The sequence below is a fragment of the Gossypium raimondii genome, chromosome 13 (genome assembly GCF_025698545.1).
Source record: "Gossypium raimondii isolate GPD5lz chromosome 13, ASM2569854v1, whole genome shotgun sequence".
Taxonomy (NCBI): domain Eukaryota; kingdom Viridiplantae; phylum Streptophyta; class Magnoliopsida; order Malvales; family Malvaceae; genus Gossypium; species Gossypium raimondii.
The window spans coordinates 16,657,104-16,670,403 of record NC_068577.1 but is presented as its reverse complement, the minus strand read 5'-3'; positions in this window follow the sequence as shown (position 1 = coordinate 16,670,403).

The window sequence follows — 13,300 nt, the reverse complement described above, 5'->3', positions numbered from 1 at the left end:
CATGAGCTACTTCAAATATTATCAAAAGACCAATTATAATGTTAGTATAAACACTAAACTAGTATTAAGATTATAAACAAACAAGATCCTAAATCATGTTCACACATTTGCATAACAACACCCTAATTACATGCAATGTTTAACCAAAAGTCATGACTTCAAAATCTACCGTAAAATGGTTAAGGAAGATATGTGTGTGCTCCGACGATCTAAACAACATGATCCAAAAGTTCAAAGTCTACATAAGAAGATAATAACCAAAGTAAGTATAAGTACTTAGTAAGCTTCCACAAAAATCAATACTCTACTTACTATGTTCATTAAATAGCTACGAGCATATAATCAATTGAACTTTAACCTTTTCTCAACATGATTAAGAATTTCAAAGTCAGTAACATTTAAACATACAGATACTCAGAATTCGTAACTTGTTATCCTTCGTTGAAACAATTCCATATTAGATCAGTTTTATTATTCCGATGGATATTTGTAAAAGTATTCAACATGTAAGTCCAGAAACATATAAAGCTCATAAGAGCCAATTAGGTATAGATGGGTTGCTTTAGGTTACCATTTTGGGTTAAACCAATGATAGCATAGATAAACTAGCTTGGCCAGAGCTAAGTAAGCATGTTAAATGACAACAGATAGCTAAATCAGGCTAACTCTGAGTCTCATGTTAACGTGAGTTCGCAACACATATAGGAGCTCAATCTAGAACATATATTCAAATACAAATTTCATGTATGAAGCTTTTACTCGATCCATTGAAATCTTTTCAAAAATTCATTTCTACATTCTTACAAATCAAATTATTCATCATAGTGAAAACTGAATATATATATAAGTATAGTTAATAATATTAATATCAAATTATAACCTAGACATCAGTAGAAACTTACTAAACTGTGATATTTACCAAAACCAAAGACGATTACTGGACAACCTTCCATTTCCCACGATTAACAATCGTTGCACTCGTCTCTTGATCTAAACGTAATAAATTAATTCAATTAACTGATTCCAACACCAAATAATACTTTAATTCATATCACACACCCTTTAAATATTTTGTACACATTAATCCTCAATAATTTACTTTTAAATAGTTTAATCCTTCAAAAATATTAAATTAAGCATAATTAAAGTTAAATCAAGTTAACCAAAATTTTCTTATAATTCCATATTAGCCCACAAAATTCACCATTTCCTCAAAAATTCATGTACTTATATAATTTAGCAATTAAATCCCTAAACATCAAAATCACAAGAATTCACTTTACAAAATAGTTCTAATTAACAACCAAGTTAAATAATCTAACATCAAACTCCACAAACATATCAAGTTCATCAATGGTATGATCACAAATGTTTAACTATTTCACAAATTAAACCTCGGGTTAGCTAAATTAAGCTAAGATGATGCCGAAAGCATAAAAATTACAAAAAACAAACTTAAAAATCATACCATGCAAAAGAGGAAAGATTGGCCAAAAGCTTGCTACCTTAAGCTATGGGGTTTCGGTTCTTGCTTCAATTCCAAAGAAATAGATGACACTAAATTCATCTTTTGTTTATTCTAATATTACTTATTAATTAATTTACTAAATTACCCTTCATTCGTTATCCATTTTCTTCATGTAATTGACCCCAAGACCATTCACTAAAATAAATGATGATCTAATCATCAAATAAGGCCATCAAATCAAGTTTTAAAACCGTTTAATAATTTTAACTAATAACCACTAACTTTTGCATTGTTACTGATTTAGTCCTTTTTACTTAATTACCTAACTAAACATTAAAATTTCTTATTCAAACTCTATTACGACACTATATAATTCTTATAGATATTAAATAGTCAATAATATACTAACTTACTAGCTAGAGTTGTGGTCCCAACACCACTAAAAAATGAGATGTTACAGAAGAGGTGAATTAAGGCCAAGAAATGTACATACTTGGTCAAATGGTCTACAACCACAAAAATGGTGTTCTTGCCCCTTGAAGCTGGCAATCCCTCTATAAAGTCCATAATAACTAATGACTAGGCTTGAGCAGGGATTGGTAAAGGTTGTAGAAGGCAAAGATATGGCGAATTATCAACGTTGCACTATTGACATGTCATACATTCATGCACCTACTGTCGAACATCCTTGGAAAGTCCCTTCCAATAGAAAAAAAAACTAGCCATTTTGTGTCTGGTGGTTTGTACCCTCGAGTAGCCACCAATAGCTCCACATGAAAATACTGAAACAAGTCTCTCTTAGAGTGTCACTATCTCTCACAATAGTCTTTCCTTTTCTTCTTAAAACTCTATCATCCCAAGAGTATTTAGGATGCAAATGGGGCTGTTGTTGAACTTTGGCACACAATTTTTGCATTTCAGGATCATTTACAAAAGAATCTAGTACCATTGTCTGAAGATAAGACTAATTGAAACTGCCAAGACATTGAAAGAACTGATCCTCTTCCTCCTATGGCCTCCTAGATAAGGCATCTACAACTAGGTCATGAATGCCTTTTCTGTAAGTCACAACATAATCATACCCAAGCTTTTTTAAACTCATTTCTGTTGATAGGGAGTAACGGTTTGCTTATCAAATAGGAACATCAGACTTTGATAGGCGGGTCTAATCTGAAATCTTCTACCAACCAAATAGGAGTGACATTTTTTTACTACCAGAAGGACAGCAATCATTTTCTTTTCGTAAACGGATAGTGCTTGATGCTTCACTCCTAAAGCCTTGCTAAAGAAGGCAATTGGCTTTTCATGTTGTTGCATTACAACTTCAATGCCATGACCACTAGCATTAGTGTCTAGGCAAAATTTTAAATTGAAATTAGTAGTGTAAGAACAGGTGTTGTACATATGGCTTACTTGAGCTATAAAAAAGCATCATTGGTTGTTTTGGTCCACTCCAATCTGACTTTCTTCTTTAACAATGTTGTAAGTGGCTTAGCCATTTTCCCATAATGTTGAATGAACCGTTTATAATAGCCAGACAGACCCAAAAAAACTCTTAATTCCTTTGCTGAATTTGGTGTTGGCCAGTTCAACACACTATCCACCTTAGTAACATCTATAGATACTAAGCCTTTGGAAATGATGTGTCCCAGGTACAATATCTTAGTCGTACCAATAGTACATTTGCTTTTTTTTTGGCAAATAATTGATGCTCTCAAAGTAACTAAAAGACCTCCTTTAAATGTACCAAATGAGCTGACCAGTCCATTGGATACACTAGGATGTCATAAAAATAAAATAAGCACCGATTTTTTGATAAGTGTTTTGAAGATATTCATCAAACACTAAAAACACGAGGGTGCGTTCGTGAGGCCAAAGGGCATGACCAGAAACTCTTAATGGCCCTCATGTGTCCTAAATGTAGTTTTGTGTATGTCTCCCTCCTTCATTCTGATCTAGTGATAGCCAGATCTCAGGTCCATCTTGAAGAAAAAGGTTGCCTCACCAAGCTCATTGAGTAGTTCTTCGATCACAGGTATAGGAAACTTATCCTTGATTGTAAGCTGATTTAATTATATGTAGTTTACACATAAATGCCAACTCCCATCCTCCTTTTTCACCATAACAATTGATAAATGTTAAAAGTAACATATTTTAATTCCATTCTTAATATGCTTTTGGGTGATTATTCGTTGTTAATTTTGAATTTTATGCTCCTAATCTTTTACATTCATGTTTTGATACTTAATAGAAAATTTAGGAGAAAAATGAGTGAAAAATGAGTAAAAATCAAAAAATCAGAGCCAACTATAGGAGCCACACAGGCTGACTCATTCCACACGACCGTGTGACCCACACCATATGGCTAGTTGTGTCGATTGCACGGATTTTCACTTTGAACAAAAAAATCGTCATTTTTTTAGGTTTTGAGGGTATTCTAAGACATATATGACACAAAAAAGATGTGAGGGAGCCGTCATAGAATATTCAAGAAAACAACTCGAAAAACACCATTCAGGCCGATTATGGAGCAGATTTTCGTTAAGATTGAAGACTCCCAATTGATCTCTTAGGAGATATCATGAGTTATTTTATTTCTTTTAGTTATACTGTATCTTGGATGTTTTTATTTTTAAGCATAAACTAATTTTATAAAAACCTAGGGGATATGAACCCTATGATGGATTCACAAGTTTGATTTTTATTTTATGCAATAAATACTTAGTTTCTTGTTCTCAATTATGTGTGCTTAATTTTTGGTTTGATATTTCTAGATTATTTGTCCATATTTGATGTGCTCAAATCAGAGGAGGAATAGACGTTGTTTAAGAGTAGATCTTGCATAATTGAGTGGAGTTACATGCAATCCTAGAAATAGGGCGACATAAATCTACCGGAATTGTAACATTCCGATTTTGGGCCTAGTCAGAACAGTGGTTTTGTGACCACCAATTCGATGAAAAAAATTTATTTTTCTTATATTTTTATGGTCTATGATTTCACAAAATGATTTTGTGAAAATTTTGTTCAAAAATTTCGACGTTTGGGCACTCAATTTAGTAAAAAGGACTAAATTGTAAAAGTGCAAAAGTTGAGTTTTTCATGTTAGAGGTGTCAAACTATTACGAAACTTTAAATTGGAGGTCCTTATATAATAATTAGACCATTGGTTAAGTTGGTAGACAAAAATGGACATGAGATAAGTGAAATACGAAAATTTTAAGTTAGGGACAATATGGTAATGTAGTAATAAAAATAATTAAAAAGGGAAAAAGATGGCAAAATGTGCTCATCTTCTCCATGATAAACAAAAATAGCAAGGGGGAAGCCGTGGTTTGGGTTTTCAAGCTTCCAAGCTCCATAGTAAGTGATTCCAAGCCCCGTTTTTAATGTTCTTTACGTTTTTGTAGTCCCGGTAACTTGATTTAGCTTATTCTAGAAATAATTTAACCTAGGGTTTATATTTCAAAAAATACCCATCAGTGACATGTGTTTATTTCGATGTTTTATGGTAGAATATGAAGCTTGAAATTATGTTAAACAACTTTTGCTAAGCGATTTTAAGTAAAAACGAGTAAAACGACCTAATCGGTAAAAATACCTAATGTTCATAAGTACATGCTAGAGTGGTAATTTGATGTTGTCATAGAAGGGAAAAATGTTCGGCATTTCATAAAACATAAAAATAAGAGATGAAGTTTAATTTCCGAGCTTTGGGGCAAAAGTGTAATTATGCAAAAGTTTAGGGGCAAAATCATAATTTTTCAAAAGTTTGAGTCAAGGATTGTTTTGATGAATGTGAGTATTAAATAACCTAAATTTGCTATTATAGATCAAGAAGAATGAAATTCAGAGTTAGACCGAGGAAAGAAACAAGTAGAGGACTAAGTTGCTAGATTTGGTCAAATTTTGTACCGAGGTAAGTTTACGGTAAATAAATACAATATTTCAATAATTATTATTAATATTGTTATTTTCCAGCATTTATTTTATAAATTTATTTAATGTTGACTCAAGTATGAGATGACAGAGAATCGGTGTTAAAAAGCCCTGTTGAAACATGAGGAATGTATCAGATACAAAGTCATGACATTTGGGTAAAGAGATCTCATGTAAGACCATGTCTGGGACATGGCGTTGGTACCGATATGAGAGGTCCTATGTAAGACCATGTCTGAGACATGGCGTTGGCATGAGAGGTCCCATGTAAGACCATGTTTGGGACATGGCGTTGGCACCGAGATGAGAGCTCCCCCGTAAGACCATGTCTTGGACATGGCATGGGCACCGATATGAGAACTCCCATGTAAGACCATATCTAGGATCTGGCATTGGCAATACTGGAAACATCCCATGTAAGACTATGTCTGGGACATAGCTTTGGCATGTTATATTCAGACAAGAGACCCGAGTATCCTTAGGATTCCAAGTGATTCAACGGGCTAGGAAATGAATTAAGTTACATGAAAGTTCAAGCAAAAGCATGATAACTAGATTCAGATGAGTTATAAAGGATTGAAAATATCTCAGTTATCAGTTGAGAAAAAAAATTTTAGTAAGTGAAGAGTAAGTTATAATCGTGAGTTATTTAAGCAAGCAAGTAAGTAAACAAGTAAGTGAGTAAGTAAAGAAGAAAGTAAAGATCCTAGTGCTTGATGAAAATTTATGAGTATGATGTTTTATGATAAATGTTGTTATTTATTTACTTGTAAACTTACTAAAATTTATGCTTACTTCGTTTATTTCTTATTCTTTCACATAGTATTATCAAGCATAGTCGGGATCTTGAAGACATCGGAGAGTGTTCACACTATCAACCACCACAACTCGGTATTTTAAGACGATAAATGTTTCGAGCAATGGCATGTATAGGGACTTAGTCATTTCGATTGTATATTTTTAAATTATGACCAAAAGATGATATGTAAATATTTGATGATGAATAGTTATTAAAATGGCTAAGTATGAAGGTGTTTGTTGTTATAAAAGTCTAGGTGATAAATTATGCCTAGATATCATGAAAAAGTAAAAATTGGTAGTGAATCAGTTTTGAGACAACAGTAGTGACATGATTTTGAAAAATCACCTAGGATAGTAGAAAACGAATTAGAGGGTGGATGAGATATAGAATTAAAGCTTTTCGAGTCAATTTTTATAGAAAAATAACAGTGTAGACAAAGGAATTATGTATTCTGAGATATTTGCATTTTAGTTAGACAAGGTCAAAGTGGTTTTTGGAATCCCCTGTTCTGACTTTGGAAAATAATTAAAAATTGTAAAAAAATAGTTATGAGTTGTATTTTATATTTATAGATTTCTTATTGAGTTTATTTTCTATAGAAACAAGTGAGAACACCATATGAAGTCTGTACAATGAGATAATTAAATTTTAGTGACAAGAGGTCAGGACAGTCGGCCAGTGAAATAGGGGAGACTTTAACTAATAAACTGTACTAATTGGCTAAACCAAAAATTCTGAAATTTTATGGTAAAAATATATATTAGTCTAGTTTCAAGAAAAAATTATGGATCTAAATTTTGAGTTTCTTAGCTCGATTTATAATTAATTTAGTAACTGTTGCACAGGTGGACAAATTTGTTGTGAATAGTGAAATTTTATGCCCCAAACTTTTAAGTTAAGTCAAGTAACGCCTCATGCTCGAATCTAGAAATGGTCTTGGGTAAGAGGTGTTACATTTATTGGTATCAGAGCAGGTTTAGTCGGTTCTCGGAACATTCAGTGTGAATAAGAGTCTAGCTATACATGCCATACTTATATTTTGATAGTGTGACGACTCCTAACGATTTTAAAATGTTTTCTTTTATAGTTATGGATCCCGAACGAGCTGGTGTAGATGATGTAGAGAGTAATACGCCTGCTCCCATAGAAGGGACGGTGCCACATGATAGAAGTGAAAGGCCCGTATTAGTTAGTTAGGAGGAGGGGCTCGAGAAGCCTTCTTCCAAGCTATGAATGATTGGTTTGCCGAGTTCGTTCATACGAATCTGGCTGTTAGACCTCCAAACCCTCATGATTTTCAGATTCCCCATGTAGCTCCTCCAGTTACAGTTACATGTACAGTTATAAGAGAAAGGCCACCAGTTGATAAGATCAGAAAACAAAGGGCAGAAGAGTTTTAGGCTACTAAAGATGATGATGCAGAGAGAGCAGAATTTTGGCTTGAGAATACTATCAGAGTATTTGATGAGTTATCCTGTACACCTGAGAAATGTTGAAGTGTGTTGTCTCACTCCTTAGAGATTCGGCCTATCATTGGTGGAAGACTCTTGTGTCAGTTGTACTGAGTGAGAGAGTTACTTGGGATTTCTTCCAGGAGGAGTTTCGTAAAAAGTATATCAGTCAGAGGTTTATTGATCAGAAAAGAAAAGAATTCCTTGAGTTAAAGCAGGGTAAGATGACTGTTACTAAGTATGAACATGAATTTGTCAAACTCTACAAGTATGCTCGAGAGTGTGTATCTACAGAAGCTATTATCTATAAAAGATTTGAGGATGGGCTCAATGATGATATCTGACTGTCATTGGTGTTCTAAAGATAAAAGAGTTTGTTGTTCTAGTTGAGAGAGCTTGTAAGGCAGAGGAGTTGTTAAAAAAAAGAAAAAGGCAAAGCTGAAATTGAAGTTTAGGACTCGAAGAAAATGCAGATGAGTCAGATAGTTCTCTTGTCATGATTTCTGTTATGTCTGCTCAGAAATGTTTGAGAAAAGGGTATGAAGCTTATCTTGCTTTTGTATTGAATACTAAAGATCCAAATTTGAAAATTGAATTAGTGCCAGTAGTTTGAGAGTTTTTCGATGTGTTTCCGGAAGAATTGCCAGGTTTGTTTCCTATTAGAGAAGTTGAGTTTGGTATGGAGTTGATTCCAGGTACCACTCCCATTTTTATTGCTCCTTATAGAATGGCTCCGATGGAATTGAAAGAATTGAAAGCTCAGTTGCAAGAATTAACTGATAAAGGTTTTGTAAGGCCTAGTTGTTCTCCGTGGGGTGCACCAGTGCTTTTTGTGAAAAAGAAAGACTGTACGATGAGGTTGTGTATAGATTATCGGCAGCTAAACAAAGTGACAATAAAAAAATAAATATCCACTGCCTAGAATTGATTATCTGTTTGACCAATTGAAGGGAGCCACTGTGTTCTCTAAGATAGATTTGAAATCCGGTTACTATCAGTTGCGGTTTAAAGAACCAAATGTTCCGAAGACTGCTTTCCGGACTAGGTATGGTCACTATGAGTTTCTTGTTATGTCATTTGGTTTGACTAATGCTCCTGCCATATTCATGGATTTAATGAACCGAACCTTTCGACCGTACTTGGACAAGTTTGTAGTTGTGTTTATTGATGATATTCTGATTTATTCTCCTGATGAGACTGAACATGCCGAACATTTGAGAACAATTTTACAGATTTTGAGGGATAATCAGTTGTATGCCAAGTTTAGCAAAAGTGAGTTCTAGCTTCAAGAAGTCGGATTCCTTGGGCACACTGTCTCAGGTGATGGTATTACAGTTGATCCGAGTAAAATTTCAGCAATTCTTGAGTGGAAACAACCCAGGAATGTATTAGAGGTTAGAAGTTTTCTTGGATTAGTTGGTTATTACAGACGGTTTGTGAAGGGAATTTCCATGATAGTTACCACATTGACAAGATTGTTGCAAAAAGATGTCAAGTTTGAATGGACTGAGAAGTGTCAGCAGAGTTTTGACAAGTTAAAGGTATTGTTGAATGAAGCTCCTGTTTTAGTAGAACTAGAACCGGGTAAAGAATTTGTGATTTACAGTGATGCATCCTTGAATGGATTGGGTTGTGTACTTATGCAGGAAGGTAAAGTAATAGCATATGCTTCCAGACAGTTAAAGCTACATGAGAAAAGCTACATGAGCTAGCTGCCATTGTATTTGCGTTGAAGATTTGGAGACATCACTTGTATAATGAGAAGTGTCGAATATTCACTGACCATAAAAGTTTGAAATACTTGATGAATCAGAAATATTTGAACTTGAGGCAAAGAAGATGGCTAGATTTGATTAAAGATTATGAGCTAGTGATCAATTATCACCCGGGTAAGGCAAATATTGTTGTTGATGCCTTGAGTAGAAAGTCTTTATTTATATTGAGAGCTTTGAATACTAGTTTGACTTTATCTGATGATGGTTCCATTTTAGCTGAGTTGATGACTAAACCGATGTTTCTCGAAGAAATCTATGAAGCTCAGAAAAATGACAGTGAGTTGTAAGCTAAAAGAGCTCAATGCGAGTCAGGAATAGAGTCTGATTTTCAGATCGGTTTTGATGGTTGTTTGATGTTCAGAGACAAAGTATGTGTACCAAAGAATGATGAGCTTATTCAGAAGATCTTACAGGAAGCACATATCAGTTCTTTGTCTATTCATCCATGTAGTACAAAGATGTATAACGATTTAAAGAAAGTGTACTGGTGGGCAGGAATGAAAAGAGATATTTCAGAATTTGTTTCTAGATGTTTGATCTACCAACAGGTAAAGGCTGAACATCAGATACCTTCAGGTTTATTGCAGCCTGTGTTAGTTCCTGAGTGGAAATGGGACCGAGTTACCATGAATTTTGTAACAGGGTTACCGTTGACACCGAAAAAGAAAAATGCAGTATGGGTTGTAATTGATAAGCTAACGAAGTCAGCTCATTTTATTCCGGCTCGTATGGATTATTCACTTGAAAAGTTGCTTGACTTGTATGTTTCAGAGATAGTTAGACTACATGGAGTACCGTTATCGATTATCTAAGACAGAGATCCGAGATTTACATCGCGATTTTGGAGGAAATTGCAGGAAGCTTTGGGTACAAAGTTAAATTTTAGTACAACTTTTCATCCTCAAACCGATGGTCAGTTAGAGAGAGCTATTTAGTTACTTGAAGATATGCTCAGATGTTGTGTTTTAGAATTTCAAGGTAGTTGGGAGAAATATTTGCCGTTGGTAGAGTTTGTCTATCATAATAATTATCAGTCGAGTTTGAAGATGGCACCTTATGAAGCTTTGTATGGACGTAAATTTTGTATGCCTTTATATTGGACAGAACTTAAGGAAAATCAGATTTACGGGGTTGATTTAGTCAAAGAAACGGAAAAGAAAGTAAAAGTTATCAGAGATTGTTTAAAAGCAGCTTCAGATAGACAAAAGTCTTATGCAAATTTAAAAAGAAAAGAGATCGAGTATCAAGTTGGTGACAAAGTGTTTTTGAAAGTATCCTCGTGGAAGAAAATTTTCAGATTTGGCAAGAAAGGCAAACTAAGTCCACGTTTCATTGGACCGTTCGAGGTGACTGAAAGAATTGGGCCCCTAGCATATCGGTTAACTTTGCAAACTGAGTTAGAGAAGATTCATAATGTATTCCATGTGTCTATGTTACGTCGTTACCGTTCTGATCCGTCACATGTGATCTTACCGACAGAGGTTGAGATTCAGCCAGACATAACTTATGTTGAAGAACCGGTAAAAATTCTAGATAGAGAGATTAAGCAACTAAGGAACAAGAGTATTGCACTTGTGAAAGTATTATAGAATAGGCATAGAGTTGATGAGGCTAAATGGAAGCCTGAAGAGGCTATGAGAAAATAGTACCCAAATCTCTTCACAGGTAAGATTTTCGGGGATGAAAATCCCTATCATGGGGGAGAAATGTAACATCCCGATTTTGGGCCTAGTCAGAACAGTGGCTTTGGGACCACAAATATGATGAGGAAAAATTTATTTTTCTTATATTTTTATGGTCTATGATTTCACGGAATGATTTTGTGAAATTTTCTTTCAAAAATTTTGACGTTTGGGCACTCAATTTAGTCAAAAGGACTAAATTGTAAAAAGTGCAAAAGTTGGATTCTACATGTTAGAGGTGTCCAATTTTTATGAAACTTTAAATTGGAGGTCCTTATATGATAATTAGACCATTGGTTAAGTTGGTAGACAAAATTGGACATGAGATAAGTGAAATAGGAAATTTATAAGTTAGGGACAATTTGGTAATTTAGTAATAAAAATAATTAAAAGGGAAAAAGATGGCAAAATGTGCTCATCTTCTCCATGATAAACGAAAATAGCAAGGGGAAGCCATGGTTAGGTTTTTCAAGCTTCCAAGCTCCATGGTAAGTGATTCCAAGCCCCGTTTTTAATGTTCTTTACGTTTTTTGTAGTCTCGGTAACTAGATTTAGCTTATTCTAGCAATAATTTCACCTAGAGTTTATATTTGGAAAAATACCCATAGCTGAAATGTGTTTATTTTGATGTTTTACGGTATTATACGAAGCTTGAAATTATGTTAAACAACTTTTGCTAAGCGATTTTAAGTGAAAACAAGTAAAACGACAAAATCGGTAAAAATACCTAATGTTCATAAGTACATGCTAGAGTGGGAATTTGATGTTGTCATAGAAGGGAAAAATGTTCAGCATGTCATAAAACATAAGAATAAGAGATGAAGTTTAATTTCCGAGCTTTGGGGAAAAAGTGTAATTCTGCAAAAGTTTAGCGGTAAAATCGTAATTTTTCCAAAGTTTGAGTCAAGGATTGTTTTGATGAATGTGAGTATTAAATAAGCTAAATTTGTTGTTATAGATCAAGAAGAATGAAATTCGGAGTTAGACTGAGGAAAGAAAAAGATAGAGGACTAAGTTGCTAGATTTGGTCAAATTTTGTACCGAGGTAAGTTTACGGTAAATAAATACAATATTTCAATAATTATTATTAATATTGTTATTTTCCAGAAATTATGCATTTATTTTATGAATTTATTTAATGTTGACTCAAGTATGAGATGATAGAGAATCGGTGTTAAAAAGCCCCGTTGAAACATAAGGAATGTATCGGATACAAATGTCATGACATTTGGGTAAAGAGATCTCATGTAAGACCATGTCGGGGTCATGGCGTTGGCACCGAGATGAGAGGTCTCATGTAAGATCATGTCTGGGACATGGCATTGGCACCGAGATGAGAGGTCCCCCGTAAGACCATGTCTTGGACATGGCATGGGCACCGATATGAGAACTCCCATGTAAGACCATATCTGGGATATGGCATTGGCAATACTGGAAACATCCCATGTAAGACTATGTCTGGGACATAGCTTTGGCATGTTATATTCAGACAAGAGACCCGAGTATCCTTAGTGTTCCAAGTGATTCAACGGGCTAGGAAATGAATTAAGTTACATGAAAGTTCAAGCAAAACCATGATAACTAGATTCAGGTGAGTTATAAAGGATTTAAAATATCTCAGTTATCAGTTCAGAAAAAGAATTTCAGTAAGTGAAGAGTAAGTTATAATCGTGAGTTATTTAAGCAAGCAAGTAAGTAAACAAGTAAATGAGTAAGTAAAGAAGAAAGTAATGATCCTAGTGCTTGATGAAAATTTATGAGTATGATGGTTTATGATAAATGGTCTTATTTATTTACTTGTAAGTTTACTAAACTTTATGCTTACTTCTTTTATTTTTTTTTCTTTCACATACTATTATCAAGCATAGTCAGGATCTTGAAGACGTCGGAGAGCGTTCACACTATCAACCACCACAACTCGGTATTTTAAGACGATAAATGTTTCGAGCTATGGCATGTATAGGGACTTAGTCATTTCGACTGTATATTCTTAAATTATGACCAAAAGATGATATGTAAATATTTGATGATGAATAGTTATTAAAATGGCTAAGTATGAAGGTGTTTGTTGTTATAAAAGTCTAGGTGATAAATTATGCCTAGAAAACTTGAAAAAGTAAAAATTGGTAGTGAATCAGTTTTGAGGCAGCAGTGGTGACGTGATTTTGAAAAATCACCAAGGA